At 44.6% G+C, this 15,392-nt stretch overlaps 1 non-coding gene across 1 annotated transcript; it reads left to right on the forward strand.

The window, feature by feature from the left end:
• The first annotated feature begins 4,970 nt into the window (after positions 1-4,970).
• Positions 4,971-5,089, forward strand: LOC138365484 (5S ribosomal RNA). Its single transcript, XR_011228838.1, has one exon. It is a non-coding gene; the product is annotated as a 5S ribosomal RNA (ribosomal RNA).
• Positions 5,090-15,392: the final 10,303 nt, after the last annotated feature.

The following is a 15,392-nucleotide window of genomic DNA, read 5'->3' on the forward strand; positions in this document are numbered from 1 at the left end:
TAACAAAATAAAACTTCAAAGAATACAGAATAGAGCACTAAGATGGGTACTCAACACCCGATGGCAAGAGTTAAATACCAGTCAAAGTCTCCATGAAAGTACTAACATTCCTGCCCTAAATACCTACTGGAAAACTCTATCAGACAAACAAATCGATAGACTACTCACTCATCATGAACAACACATTGATTTTCTCCTACACACTCTCAGACTACCACGAAACAATCATGACCTCTTCTCTACCATCCATGATCCTCTTCCTAACTCTGTATTTCGTTAAACTTTAGCTCTCAACACCCAGCATCCACTATCATTACATATTCAGCTCTCAACAACCAGCACAAACAATCCGTAAAAAAGTTCAGCCCTGACGCTCTTGAGCCAATCACTGTGATGTTGTGAGTTTGTGATGTCCCGATGTTGTCACTGAAAACACCCGACTGAGTCCCTGCCTCGAAAGCCGCAACCTAACGACACGCAGCTGGGTTTAGCCCTGGCACTTTTTCTCTTACAAATCTTCTTCCTCTCACCCCCCCTTATCTTCTTCTGTCCCCACTTCCAAACTCGCCCCTATGGGCATCTTCTCCTGTATTATTCTGGTTCTGGCATTCAGAGGGCCAAGTCGGCCCTCATTGCAAAGGACGTCGAAAAGGCTTTTGACACTGTATGGCACGACGGCCTACGTTACAAACTCTGCACTCTGTTTCAACTATCTGACAACATGCAGAGGCTACTCTGCAGCTTTCTAACAAATAGAAAGATGCAGATCAAATTCCTCAGCAAGCTGTCAGGTTATTTCAACCTAAATGCAGGTGTCCCTCAGGGCTCAGTTCTTTCACCAACCTTATACATACTCTATATAAACGACATCCCTGACCCAATATACTGGACATCAATGACCCTTTGCTACGCTGACGACGTAACCCAACTGATCACAGACTATACGATTAACGCCCTCACACGGAAAGCCCAACAAGAAATAGACAAAGTCACCTTATGGGAACACGACTGGCGAATAAAAACAAACCCCAACAAGTCAAAAATTACATACTTTTTCTACAACAAACGACGTAACCCTGACCCAGTAAAACTCTACTCTCAATCACCAGATGCAACCCAGATCCCAAGAGTCAACAAAACCACAGTACTTGGACTCACACTAGACTTCAACCTTCGCTTTCACACACACATAACACCCAAGAAAGCTATAGCCTCAAACGCTCTATCAAAACTCTACCCACTCAAACATGCCTCCCAAGCCACCAAGCTCTATTTATACAAAACACTTATTCTCCCACTCCTAACATATGCACCGATCCCACTCACACTTGCAGCACCAACAAATAGGAAGAAACTCCAGCGTACCCAGAACAGGGCTCTGAGATGGGTGTTCAATACCCACTGGCAGGACTTCACCACCAGTGAGGCCCTGCATGAGTGGGCGAACATCCCACCTCTGAACATAACCTGGGATACTATGGGGAAGAAACAGATTGACAGAATTCTCACCTATCATGACAACTACGACACGTTCCTCAGAAACGTCCTAAGCAGACCCAGACATACGCACAACCTCTTTAACCTGATCGACGATCCACCTCCTGCTCCGTCCTTTACATAACCCCTCTCCTATAATATCACTACTCAAATAACCAAACTTCCAACTATAGCCTCCTAACTCTTCTCCCCCCTCTTTAGGGGGGGACCAACTAGCTCCCGTTTTCTGGTGCCTTGGGTGGGGCGCGATGCTGATTAGCAGATCTAAGACCACATCTGGAGTGAGCCCCCAGGGCACACCCAGCTGAGGGCTGCTGTCTCCGTGGGTGCTCAGAAAAGACGAAATGTTGTCACAGAGATCCGATTCCTTGCCTTCACTGCCTAGTCTGGTCATAACGATTTCAATGCCATGCAGCTGGGTCTAGCCCTGGCACTTTACCTCATACTGAAAACCCTTCCTCTCACCCCCACTAATTCTTCCCCTATCCCCACTTCCACGCTCACCCATCAGGGTATCTTGACCTATATTTAAATGAATGAATGAATGGCATTCGTCAATTCGATTCACACAACTTCAACACCATGACTGGACGCGGCAAGGGAGGCAAGGGACTCGGAAAGGGTGGCGCCAAGCGTCATCGTAAGGTGCTACGTGACAACATCCAGGGCATCACCAAGCCCGCTATTCGTCGCTTAGCTCGTCGTGGCGGCGTGAAGCGTATTTCGGGTCTCATCTACGAAGAGACCCGTGGCGTCCTGAAGGTGTTCCTCGAGAACGTCATCCGTGATGCTGTAACCTACACGGAACACGCCAAGAGGAAGACCGTCACTGCTATGGACGTGGTGTACGCTCTGAAGCGCCAGGGTCGTACCCTCTACGGATTCGGCGGATAAGAGCTTGGCTAATCCATCGATTCCACCCACCACCACCTCAAAACGGGACCTAATTAGGTCCCTATACTTTTTTACTGAAGGGCTTAATAGACGATAACATAAATTGTTTTGATATCAGCTAGCACATTGGGTCTTATGAAATCTATTTTTTATCCTCGCATGCTTAAAGGGACTCTGATTGGGGAGGGAGGGGGGGGGGGGGAAGGTTTGTTACGTTATATACTAGCAGAGCAGGATCATTGGTGGGGGGGGGGGGGGGGGTGAGGGGGAGAGAGAGAGAGAGAGAGAGATCTTTCCCAACTCTTCCTTTTTACATGAGTGAGCTACCCGTTTTATTCATTTTATCCTTCTCAGAGCTGTTTTGATAGTATCCAAATGATGGTAAATGAAAAGGGAGGACACGAATATCTACCCAGAATTCAGGACTGGCAATCGATATGCATGTTTGAGTGCGAATCTTTTTCTCTCTCAACTTAGGTATACGTTTATGTCGTACCTAAAAGCGAGAACCACACTATTGGGACAAGTATGCAAGGCCCAATTTTCCTAACAAGCACAGTTAATTTTGTTATTTTCGAACATTTCTTTCCAAATTGGTTTATCCAATTAACAGTATTATATTAAGATCATGAATTGCTGGGTTAGGTTAGGTTAGGTTAGGTTAGGTTAGGTTAGGTTAGGTTAGCTTAGCTTAGGTTAGGTTAGGTTAGGTTAGGTTAGGTTAGCTTAGCTTAGCTTGGGTTAGCTTAGGTTAGGTTAGGTTAGCTTAGCTTGGGTTAGCATAGGTTAGGTTAGGTTTGATTACATTTCTATGTTAGATTTAACTCAAATTCAAAACAATTGCAGTCATTCGGCTTGTTAGTCAACTTGCCTCTAATAGGGGCAATTTGTCTAACAAGACTATTTAGTTTTGTGTGCATATATATATATATATATATATATATATATATATATATATATATATATATATATATATATATATATATATATATATATATATATATATATATATATATATATATATATATATATATATATATTATAGCTTCAAGACTCCGAACCAATATAGAAGCATCAAGAGGAAGTGCTTGTGTTATGGGCCAATAGGCCTTCTGCAGTTACTTCCATTCTTATGTTTTTATTCCCATTGGTTCGTGTTTTATCTTGTGTAAATGTCAATCACCTTACCCAAAACTTTGGTACCATATCACCTCACCCATGTGTATATATAAATATATATATATATATATATATATATATATATATATATATATATATATATATATATATATATATATATATATATATATATATATATATATATATATATATATATATATATATAATATACAGAGTAAATCTACCCCAAAAGTAATGATTTATTTGTCTACAAAACTAAACTCTTTTTGGAATCATATGAGGCCCCTCCACTGAGGGGGGAGGCCTGGATGTTTATTGTCATGTGTATTCATGCTGCTTGCATGTCGTCGTTTATTTTGCCTTTGTTGTTTTCTTGACAGCTTTCTTTGCCTTGGGTGGTTTGGGAGATTTTGAAGCTCTCTTTATTTTGGGCTTTTTGTTCCCAACAACAAGCTGCTGCTGCTTCTTTTTCAAGGCTGTAGGTGGTTTGTTGCTTGTGGCGGCTTTCTTGGGAGTTACCACGGCCTTCTTTGCTGCTGTAGATGGTTTCTTGGTTGTGGTGGCTTTCTTGGGAGTTAGAACGGCCCTCTTCTCTGCTACGGCCAGCTTGAATGATCCACTAGGTCCACTTCCCTTCGTCTGAACAAGAATGCCGTCAGCCACTGCTTTCTTGAGAAATCTTCGGATGTAAATGGCGATCTTGGCAGCCTCGACTTTGTTGTTGGCAACAACGTACTTCTTGATTGCTTGTAGAGACGAGCCCTTACGGTCTTTGAGTGCTGCGACCGCGGCTAGAACCATTTGACTAGTTTTCGGGTGAGCAACCTGGACGCGAGGTTTCCTGGTGGTGGCCACCACAGCAGCAGCCGCAGCCTTCTTGGTAGGCTTTGCTTCTACCATGATGATGATGAGATAACCAAGGTGATGAGAGACGCTCAGACAGTCACGGGGGAATGATGCTGCCGCCGCTTGAGCCGAACCTATTTATGTGCCGGCACGGTACAGAAGCTGCAACCTGGCAACTCGTCCACCAATCACAACGGTTGGTTTTACGGCTCCGAAACCTGGATCCCATATCTTCTCTAAAATAGAAGCATTTGTTCATGTTCTTTGTAAAAGTATCATAAAGCAGGACAGATGAGACAAATATCATAAAAACTGAAGAGCAGATGAGCACACACATGTATGTATTACAAAAGAAAATCCACAAATTCATTAGAAATTGGCAGGGCAGGCTGAGGAAGTAGGTAGATGTAAAATGTCTGTAAATGGCGAAAGAACATAAACCCAAGACTGAATAAACGATGTTAAATATCCATGCCAAGGAGACAAAAATATGTTAGGATACAATTACCATTAAGACACCACAAGAAGGTCCGTATCCTGCCGTGATGACTAAAAAGAGTTGGTTATTAGCCACAATGTGTAGGCAGTCTCATGCCAACGGCCATACCACGTTGAGAACACCGCTTCTCGTCCGATCAGCGAAGTTAAGCAACGTTGGGTTTGGTTAGTACTTGGATGGGTGACCGCCTGGGAACACCAAATGCTGTTGGCAATAATGTTTTTTGTTTTGTTTTGTTTTGTTTCGTTTGTTTTTGTTTGAATGGCTGGCTCCACGGGAAATTCACGGAGTTGTGTGGAATAAGGCCTGGTAAAATGAATTAATATGTATGTCATGTTTAAAACAAACTCGCTTAATATAGTGTGTGAGGCTTTATACAAAAACAAACAACCAAAACAAAACATGTTGTGTATATATATATATATATATATATATATATATATATATATATATATATATATATATATATATATATATATATAGCTTAATCCGGGTTTGAACTCGCAACTCCAAGAATACGCATCACTTATATACACTTTACCACTGGACCACAGCTGCAGGACACTTGATGCTGAGGTATCAATTTAATGACGTAAATGCCATTTCCACAAATAAATGATAATTTAAAAGTATTTGTATGTACAAATCTTTTCTGTTTAAAAGGCTACAATATCAGTTACTGATATAATTTGTGTTAATGTTTCTATACCCACAGGAAGGCATGTTTTTGCTTATATGTAAGGGGTACGGAGAAGGAATCCACAGACCATCAGTCCCCTTCCCCCCCCCCCCCCCCCCCCTCCCACCTACTACCACCACCACCACCACCACCACCACCACCACCACCACCACCACCACCACCACTACTACTCACCACCACCACTACTCCTCACCACCAATCACCACCAATCACCACCACCACCAATCACCACCAATCACCACCACCACACCTAACCGAAAACCCCCTAACACATCAACCCTCCCCCCAATCAACAGGCGAAATAATAACCCTCAAATGCCTGCCTGCCTGCCTGCCAGCCAGCCAATACTAACGGTCTTCTCAGAAAGAAAATCTCTTTGTATCTGTATTACTTGATGAAATGTATGATTCTAATAATGAAAATAAATTTTGATGTCGGTTGTATGAGCATAATGACCAATATGCACATGATATGAATGAATTAAATAGTGTAGTTTTAAGTAATTAGGTTGTAGACACATTAAGCGGATATGATATTTGACGCGTCCAGAACTGGTGATTTTTGGTTTAGTTTTAAATGCACCACCACCATTGCTTCCCCAGAGCCTAATTAAGGACCGGTAAAAGGAGTCAATATGTATGTCATCTATAAAACCAAAGAATGAATAAAAACACACACACACACACACCTACATAATAGTATTAGGAAGATTGTATGGCAAAAAAAAAAAAGTACTCCCATTGGGTCGTTTGAACTCGCGACTTCCAAAACACCAGCCACACACCTTACCACCCAGCCACCATAGAGTTGGTATAATTGTGCAACTTTAGTTATAAAAGTAAAGTTCTTATTGTCTCAAATCTTATTGTCTGTTCTATGAAAAGGCATGATGTAAATTATGTATTTTTTGAATGATTGAATTGTAGGCACATTAAGCGGATTCGATATTTGATATATCCAGAAAAGGTGATTTCTGTTCAGTTTTAAAATGCATCACCGTTAACGCTAAAGGACTGGTAAAACGACTCGATGTTTGTCATTTTTAAAATAAACACTAAAACTAGGCCCTTAACATATATAATGTTTGAATATAAATTGAATGCATATAAATACAAAGTGGGAGTGGCTGGCTGGCTGGCTGGCTGGCTGGCTGGCTGGCTGGCTGGCTGGCTGGCTGGCTGGCTGGCTGGCTGGCTGGCTGGCTGGCTGGCTGGCTGGCTGGCTGGCTGCCTGCCTGCCTGCCTGCCTGCCTGCCTGCCCGCCCGCCTGCCCGCCTGCCCGCCTGCCCGCCTGCCCGCCTGCCCGCCTGCCCGCCTGCCCGCCTGCCCGCCTGCCCGCCCGCCTGCCCGCCCGCCCGCCCGCCCGCCCGCCCGCCCGCCTGCTTGCCTTGCCTTGCCTTGCCTTGCCTTGCCTTGCCTTGCCTTGCCTGTCCTGTCCTGTCCTGTCCTGTTATTGCCTTGCCTTGCCTTGCCTTGCCTTGCCCTGCCCTGCCCTGCCCTGCCTTGGCTGCAGCTGGCTGGCTGGCCGTAAATCAACTCTTAACAACACCATACCACACCACACCATCACTCATCACCCATCACCCACCACCGGCCCCAGTCTCCCAGCCTCTCTTATATACCCGAGCAGGCCCTTTAAATTATTTGAATTGTTGCACTTCGGCCAATGGCAGGCACGATCGCTGCTGCTCAAACATATTCTGGTTCACAAGTATTATAATATATTATATTATATTATATTATATATATATATATATATATATATATATATATATATATATATATATATATATATATATATATATATATATTCATGAAACACATTAAAACCTTGATCATTTATTCATTCATTACGTCTAGTGAAGAATTGCTTTTGTTCATTTGTATGATTAAAAATTAATAGAATATGAATTCTCTCCCTCCCACATCCTTTCCAAGCTCTTTGGACATCAAAGCGAAAGCCTCGCTTAAAGTAAAATATAAAATATATATTGGATTTATATGATTGGTTAATATTCCAAGTGATGCTGAATATCCCCTATAATTTTGTTTTGTTTGTTTGTTATGTACACATTCCAAATGAAATCAATATAAATGTTATTATTAATGTTTGAAAGTTGATTGTCTACTTGAATCTCTCTATTAAAGTGTGTGTGGCTCCGGATGGAGCCTGGTTATGGTATTTGTCGTGGTGGGTGGCAGAAGTGCTTACTTCTTCTCTGTCTTCTTTGGCAAAAGAACTGCCTGAATGTTTGGAAGAACACCTCCCTGTGCAATGGTTACGCCAGACAGAAGTTTGTTGAGTTCTTCGTCGTTGCGGATGGCCAACTGCAAGTGACGTGGGATGATACGGGTCTTCTTGTTGTCACGTGCGGCGTTACCGGCGAGCTCCAGAACTTCGGCAGCGAGGTATTCCATGACGGCTGCCAGGTAGACAGGAGCGCCAGCACCGACGCGTTCGGCGTAGTTGCCCTTACGCAGCAGACGGTGAATTCTGCCCACGGGGAACTGAAGTCCGGCCCTGCTGGAGCGAGACTTTGACTTGCCCTTCACTTTGCCTCCCTTGCCGCGTCCTGACATTGCTGCTGCTGTTGTGGGTTTGTGGTGTTTTACCCCGCAGATCGAGCTTCGTGTTATATACCCCGCTCAGGATCAAGGGAGCCCGCCACTGACCAATCAGCGCGCTCCGCCACGCGACCCGCTCTGAGCTGAGTCGCGAGCGGGATATAAAAGGAAAGCTCGCCTCGCGCAAAAGTTCATTATTGTATCGCAACGCCAGCCAGCCAGCACGAGCATCATCATGCCACCCAAGGCATCTGGAAAGGCTGCCAAGAAGGCCGGAAAGGCCCAGAAGGCCATTGCCAAGGGCGATAAGAAAAAGAAGCGCAGGAGGAAGGAGAGCTACAGCATCTACATCTACAAAGTGCTGAAGCAGGTCCACCCCGACACTGGTATCTCTTCCAAAGCCATGTCGATCATGAACTCGTTCGTGAACGACATCTTCGAGCGCATCGCCGCCGAGGCTTCTCGCCTGGCCCACTACAACAAGCGTTCCACCATTACCAGTCGGGAGATCCAGACGGCTGTAAGGCTCCTGTTGCCCGGAGAACTGGCCAAGCACGCCGTCTCTGAGGGCACTAAGGCCGTCACCAAGTACACCTCCTCCAAGTAAACGGCTTACTTACTGCCCTGTGGTGGTGGCTTGGCCTCAAACCAACAAACTCGGCTCCATTGGAGCCACACTTTAATTTCTAAAGAGATTGTGAGTGTTAGACACCAATACTATTATAACAAAAACCTCTGTCACTGAAAGCAAATAGCTATAAAATGAGAATATTTATGAAACTGTCTGTGTGTGTTTCTCTCTCTCAGTGTCTGTCTGTCTGTCTGTCTGCCTGCCTGCCTGCCTGTCTGTCTGTCTGTCTGTCTGTCTGTCTGTCTGTCTGTCTGTCTGTCTGTCTGTCTGTCTGTCTGTCTGTCTGTCTGTCTTGTCTGTCTTGTCTGTCTGTCTGTGTGTCTCTCTCTCTCTCTCTCTCTCTCTCTCTCTCTCTCTCTCTCTCTCTCTCTCTCTCTCTCTCTCTCTCAACACATATAAGCACTCGGTATCTTTTTTCTAGAGATTAGAGATTCATTGTTATGTTCCACATTAGGATTACTATGCAGGCCACCCTCTTAGGTTTGAAAATGTCAAGAAAACGGTTAATTTAAAATGTCATCTCCTAACTTAACAGATTAAGCCAGAGGACCGAAAACAGAATAAAACAGGACTGGACAGTATATGTCACTTATACAAGCTGCTTTTATTTCTAGTACAGTATGACAATTTTTATTTTGGGGGGGGGGGGGGGGGTGATCCTTGACAGTGCATAAGAGTGAAAAGCGACGGCGTTTTGTTTGTAAGAGAACAGGTTGTACTACAAATGACTTGATTTATTGATATCACATGTATGTATGACACCTAAATTATGCTAGGAATGTCTGAAATCTCCTTAGAAGGATATTTTGGCCCTGAGAAGGGCCGAGTTTGGTGTATACTAGGGTGGTCGATTTAGCTTATGCACGCTCTCCACGGATACGGCGAGCAAGCTGAATGTCCTTTGGCATGATGGTGACACGCTTGGCGTGGATGGCACAGAGGTTAGTGTCCTCGAAGAGACCGACCAGGTAAGCCTCGGATGCCTCCTGTAAAGCCATGACGGCAGACGACTGGAAGCGAAGATCGGTCTTGAAGTCCTGGGCAATCTCGCGCACCAGACGCTGGAAGGGAAGTTTCCTGATGAGCAACTCGGTGCTCTTCTGGTAACGACGGATCTCACGCAGGGCGACCGTTCCGGGCCTGTAACGGTGAGGCTTCTTCACACCCCCTGTGGCAGGAGCAGACTTGCGTGCTGCCTTGGTGGCCAGCTGCTTACGAGGAGCCTTGCCTCCCGTGGACTTGCGAGCAGTCTGCTTGGTGCGAGCCATGGTGAACAACTGTGGTTTGTGATGGCCGGCGCCGAAAAATTTTTGCTTATATACGCCGTCTCGAGGCGCTTGCTCGAGCGCCATTGGCTGCTCGACTCGCCTACGTCACCCCGTTGCCCCTCCCCTCCTTCCTCTGGCTGCAGCCAACAGGCGGCTCACCTCAATCACTATTATCGCTGATTTTGCTCTATTTTTTGGATTTGTGCAAAAGTCATTTCACAGGGACGTGAAACAGACGAGTAGGCAACTGCAGTTTTGAAAGCGTTGTGAGAAAGCCGTGTCTACTCGACCACAAGCGTAAAGTAAGGGCAGGCAGGAGTTGCAATGCTACTAGTACGTCCGCTTGATGGGATATAGTCGGGAAATCGTGCGGGAAACACTCTCTTCAACCACACACACATACCAGTCTTCCTCCTAGCAGACCTAAATGCAAAACACCAAACATTCAACCATCGCCAACACAACATGCACGGTCAACAACTACACCAACTCCACCAAAACAAACACCTCACCTTCCTTGGCCCTGACTTCCAAACAACCTACACACACAATGGAACTGGGAGACCAGATCTAATCCTCACCAACAGAGCAGGCACTCACCTACAACACTACATCACACCCGGACCCCTCACTGGCTCAGATCACATACCCATATCACTCACACTCTCCAGCAACCCCATACTCATCCCAGCCACCCCACAATATGACTATCAAAATGCAGACTGGGAAGCCTTCAAACAACACCTAACTGCCAGCACACAGCCCTACAACTTCCAAGACAAACCACACACAGACATAGATTCCCAAGTCCTCACCATCCAGAATAACATCATACAAGCAGCTGATGCTACCATTCCAAAAACAACCCACAAAACTAGATACTCCTTTTTTCCTTCGATCAGAACAAAAAGGCTACTCTCCTGCTATCACAACAGATTCACCCACAACCTTCACAGATACAATCAAGTAAACACAGACCTCACTATACTCAAAAACCACATACTCAACAGCCTTGACCAAGACCATGCTAACAACTGGGAGAAACTCATACATAAAGCTGAAATACAAAGAAAAACAACTCCACAACAATTCTGGAACTTCATAAAGAGGATCAGAGGAAACTCCTCCTCTTCTGCCTTTACATACATCACTCACAACAATCAAAACTACACCGATCCCTCAGAAGTAATAGGCATATTCAAACAACACTGGCAGGACATCTTCAATCCCCACCCCCCACAACCAACAGCAATACAAAACATAAACAGAGTAGAAACATGGATACGACACAACCCTCATGCCATCACACACTACCCTATCATTGACCTCACGACACTAGACGACTTAGAAAGTGACCTCACAGAATCAATACTACCTGAAGAAGTTAAACTCATGCTCAAGAACACCAGACGTAAAGCCCCAGGAGCCTCTGGCATTGGCCAAGCTCTCCTCAAGCAACTTCCAGACCCCCTAATCTTTGCACTCACAGACGTCTACAACGCCTCACTAGCATCAGGATATTTCCCAAGCCCATTCAAAGAAGCCACAGCAATCCTCATTCCAAAACCCCAAAAATCCCCGACAGACCCTAAGAACTACAGACCGATCAGCTTACTAGAGACATTAGGAAAAGTATACGAAAAACTCATTAATCATAAACTCAGGAATCACCTAGAACACAAAAACATATTGACAGACAAACAATTTGGCTTCAGACAACACCGCTCAACACAAGACGCACTGAACATAATAACAAACTACCTCTCCATAAATAAACACCAAAGGGCCAAGACGGCCCTCATTGCAAAGGACGTCGAAAAAGCTTTTGACACCGTATGGCACGACGGCCTGCGTTACAAACTCTGCACTCTGTTTCAACTATCTGATAACATGCAGAGGCTACTTTGCAGCTTTCTAACAAATAGAAAGATGCAGATCAAGTTCCTCAGCAAGCTGTCGGGTTATTTCAACCTAAATGCAGGTGTCCCTCAGGGCTCAGTTCTTTCACCAACCTTATACATACTCTATATAAACGACATCCCTGACCCAGTATACTGGACATCAATGACCCTTTGCTACGCTGACGACGTAACCCAACTGATCACAGACTATACGATTAACGCCCTCACACGGAAAGCACAACAAGAAATAGACAAAGTCACCCTCTGGGAACACGACTGGCGAATAAAAACAAACCCCAACAAGTCAAAAATAACATACTTTTTCTACAACAAACGACGTAACCCTGACCCAGTAAAACTCTACTCTCAATCACCAGATGCAACCCAGATCCCAAGAGTCAACAAAACCACAGTACTTGGACTCACACTAGACTTTAACCTTCGCTTTCACACACACATAACACCCAAGAAAGCTATAGCCTCAAACGCCCTATCAAAACTCTACCCACTTAAACATGCCTCCCAAGCCACCAAGCTCTACTTATACAAAACACTTATTCTCCCACTCCTAACATATGCACCGATCCCACTCACACTTGCAGCACCAACAAATAGGAAGAAACTCCAGCGTACCCAGAACAGGGCTCTGAGATGGGTGTTCGATACCCATTGGCAGGACTTCACCACCAGTGAGGCCCTGCATGAGAGGGCGAACATCCCACCTCTGAACATAACCTGGGATACTATGGGGAAGAAACAGATTGACAGAATTCTCACCTATCATGACAACTACGACACGTTCCTCAGAAACGTCCTAAGCAGACCCAGACATACGCACAACCTCTTTAACCTGATCGACGATCCACCTCCTGCTCCGTCCTTTACATAACCCCTCTCCTATAATATCACTACTCAAATCACCAAACTTCCAACTATAACCTCCTAACTCTTCTCCCCCCTCTTTAGGGGGGGACCAACTAGCTCCCGTTTTCTGGTGCCTTGGGTGGGCCGCGATGCTGATTAACAGATCAAAGACCACATCTGGTGTGAGCCTCCAGGGCACACCCAGCTGAGGACTGCTGTCTCCGTGGGTGCTCAGAAAAGACGAAATGTTGTCACAGATCCGATTCCTTGCCTTCACTGCCTAGTCTGGTCATAACGATTTCAATGCCATGCAGCTGGGTCTAGCCCTGGCACTTTACCTCATACTGAAAACCCTTCCTCTCACCCCCACTAATTCTTCCCCTATCCCCACTTCCACGCTCACCCATTAGGGTATCTTGACCTATATTTAAATGAATGAATGAATGGCATTCGTCAATTCGATTCACACAACTTCAACACCATGACTGGACGCGGCAAGGGAGGCAAGGGACTCGGAAAGGGTGGCGCCAAGCGTCATCGTAAGGTGCTACGTGACAACATCCAGGGCATCACCAAGCCCGCTATTCGTCGCTTAGCTCGTCGTGGCGGCGTGAAGCGTATTTCGGGTCTCATCTACGAAGAGACCCGTGGCGTCCTGAAGGTGTTCCTCGAGAACGTCATCCGTGATGCTGTAACCTACACGGAACACGCCAAGAGGAAGACCGTCACTGCCATGGACGTGGTGTACGCTCTGAAGCGCCAGGGTCGTACCCTCTACGGATTCGGCGGATAAGAGCTTGGCTAATCCATCGATTCCACCCACCACCACCTCAAAACGGGACCTAATTAGGTCCCTATACTTTTTTACTGAAGGGCTTAATAGACGATAACATAAATTGTTTTGATATCAGCTAGCACATTGGGTCTTATGAAATCTATTTTTTATCCTCGCATGCTTAAAGGGACTCTGATTGGGGAGGGAGGGGTGGGGGGGGGGAAGGTTTGTTCCGTTATATACTAGCAGAGCAGGATCATTGGTGGTGGGGGGGGGGGGTGAGGGAGAGAGAGAGAGAGAGAGAGAGAGAGAGAGAGAGAGAGAGAGAGAGAGAGGGAGAGAGATCTTTCCCAACTCTTCCTTTTTACATGAGTGAGCTACCCGTTTTATTCATTTTATCCTTCTCAGAGCTGTTTTGATAGTATCCAAATGATGGTAAATGAAAAGGGAGGACACGAATATCTACCCAGAATTCAGGACTGGCAATCGATATGCATGTTTGAGTGCGAATCTTTTTCTCTCTCAACTTAGGTATACGTTTATGTCGTACCTAAAAGCGAGAACCACACTATTGGGACAAGTATGCAAGGCCCAATTTTCCTAACAAGCACAGTTAATTTTGTTATTTTCGAACATTTCTTTCCAAATTGGTTTATGCAATTAACAGTATTATATTAAGATCATGAATTGCTGGGTTAGGTTAGGTTAGGTTAGGTTAGCTTAGCTTAGGTTAGGTTAGGTTAGCTTAGCTTGGGTTAGCATAGGTTTGATTACATTTCTATGTTAGATTTAACTCAAATTCAAAACAATTGCAGTCATTCGGCTTGTTAGTCAACTTGCCTCTAATAGGGGCAATTTGTCTAACAAGACTATTTAGTTTTGTGTGCATATATATATATATATATATATATATATATATATATATATATATATATATATATATATATATATATATATATATATATATATATATATATTATAGCTTCAAGACTCCGAACCAATATAGAAGCATCAAGAGGAAGTGCTTGTGTTATGGGCCAATAGGCCTTCTGCAGTTACTTCCATTCTTATGTTTTTATTCCCATTGGTTCGTGTTTTATCTTGTGTAAATGTCAATCACCTCACCCAAAACTTTGGTACCATATCACCTCACCCATGTATGTGTGTATATATATATATATATATATATACATATATATATATATATATATAATATACAGAGTAAATCTACCCCAAAAGTAATGATTTATTTGTCTACAAAACTAAACTCTTTTTGGAATCATATGAGGCCCCTCCACTGAGGGGGGAGGCCTGGATGTTTATTGTCATGTGTATTCATGCTGCTTGCATGTCGTCGTTTATTTTGCCTTTGTTGTTTTCTTGACAGCTTTCTTTGCCTTGGGTGGTTTGGGAGATTTTGAAGCTCTCTTTATTTTGGGCTTTTTGTTCCCAACAACAAGCTGCTGCTGCTGCTGCTTCTTTTTCAAGGCTGTAGGTGGTTTGTTGCTTGTGGCGGCTTTCTTGGGAGTTACCACGGCCTTCTTTGCTGCTGTAGATGGTTTCTTGGTTGTGGTGGCTTTCTTGGGAGTTAGAACGGCCCTCTTCTCTGCTACGGCCAGCTTGAATGATCCACTAGCTCCACTTCCCTTGGTCTGAACAAGAATGCCGTCAGCCACTGCTTTCTTGAGAAATCTTCGGATGTAAATGGCGATCTTGGCAGCCTCGACTTTGTTGTTGGCAACAACGTACTTCTTGATTGCTTGTAGAGACGAGCCCTTACGGTCTTTGAGTGCTGCGACCGCGGCTAGAACC

This window comes from Procambarus clarkii, chromosome 16, assembly GCF_040958095.1.
Source record: "Procambarus clarkii isolate CNS0578487 chromosome 16, FALCON_Pclarkii_2.0, whole genome shotgun sequence".
NCBI classification, from domain to species: Eukaryota; Metazoa; Arthropoda; class Malacostraca; order Decapoda; family Cambaridae; genus Procambarus; species Procambarus clarkii.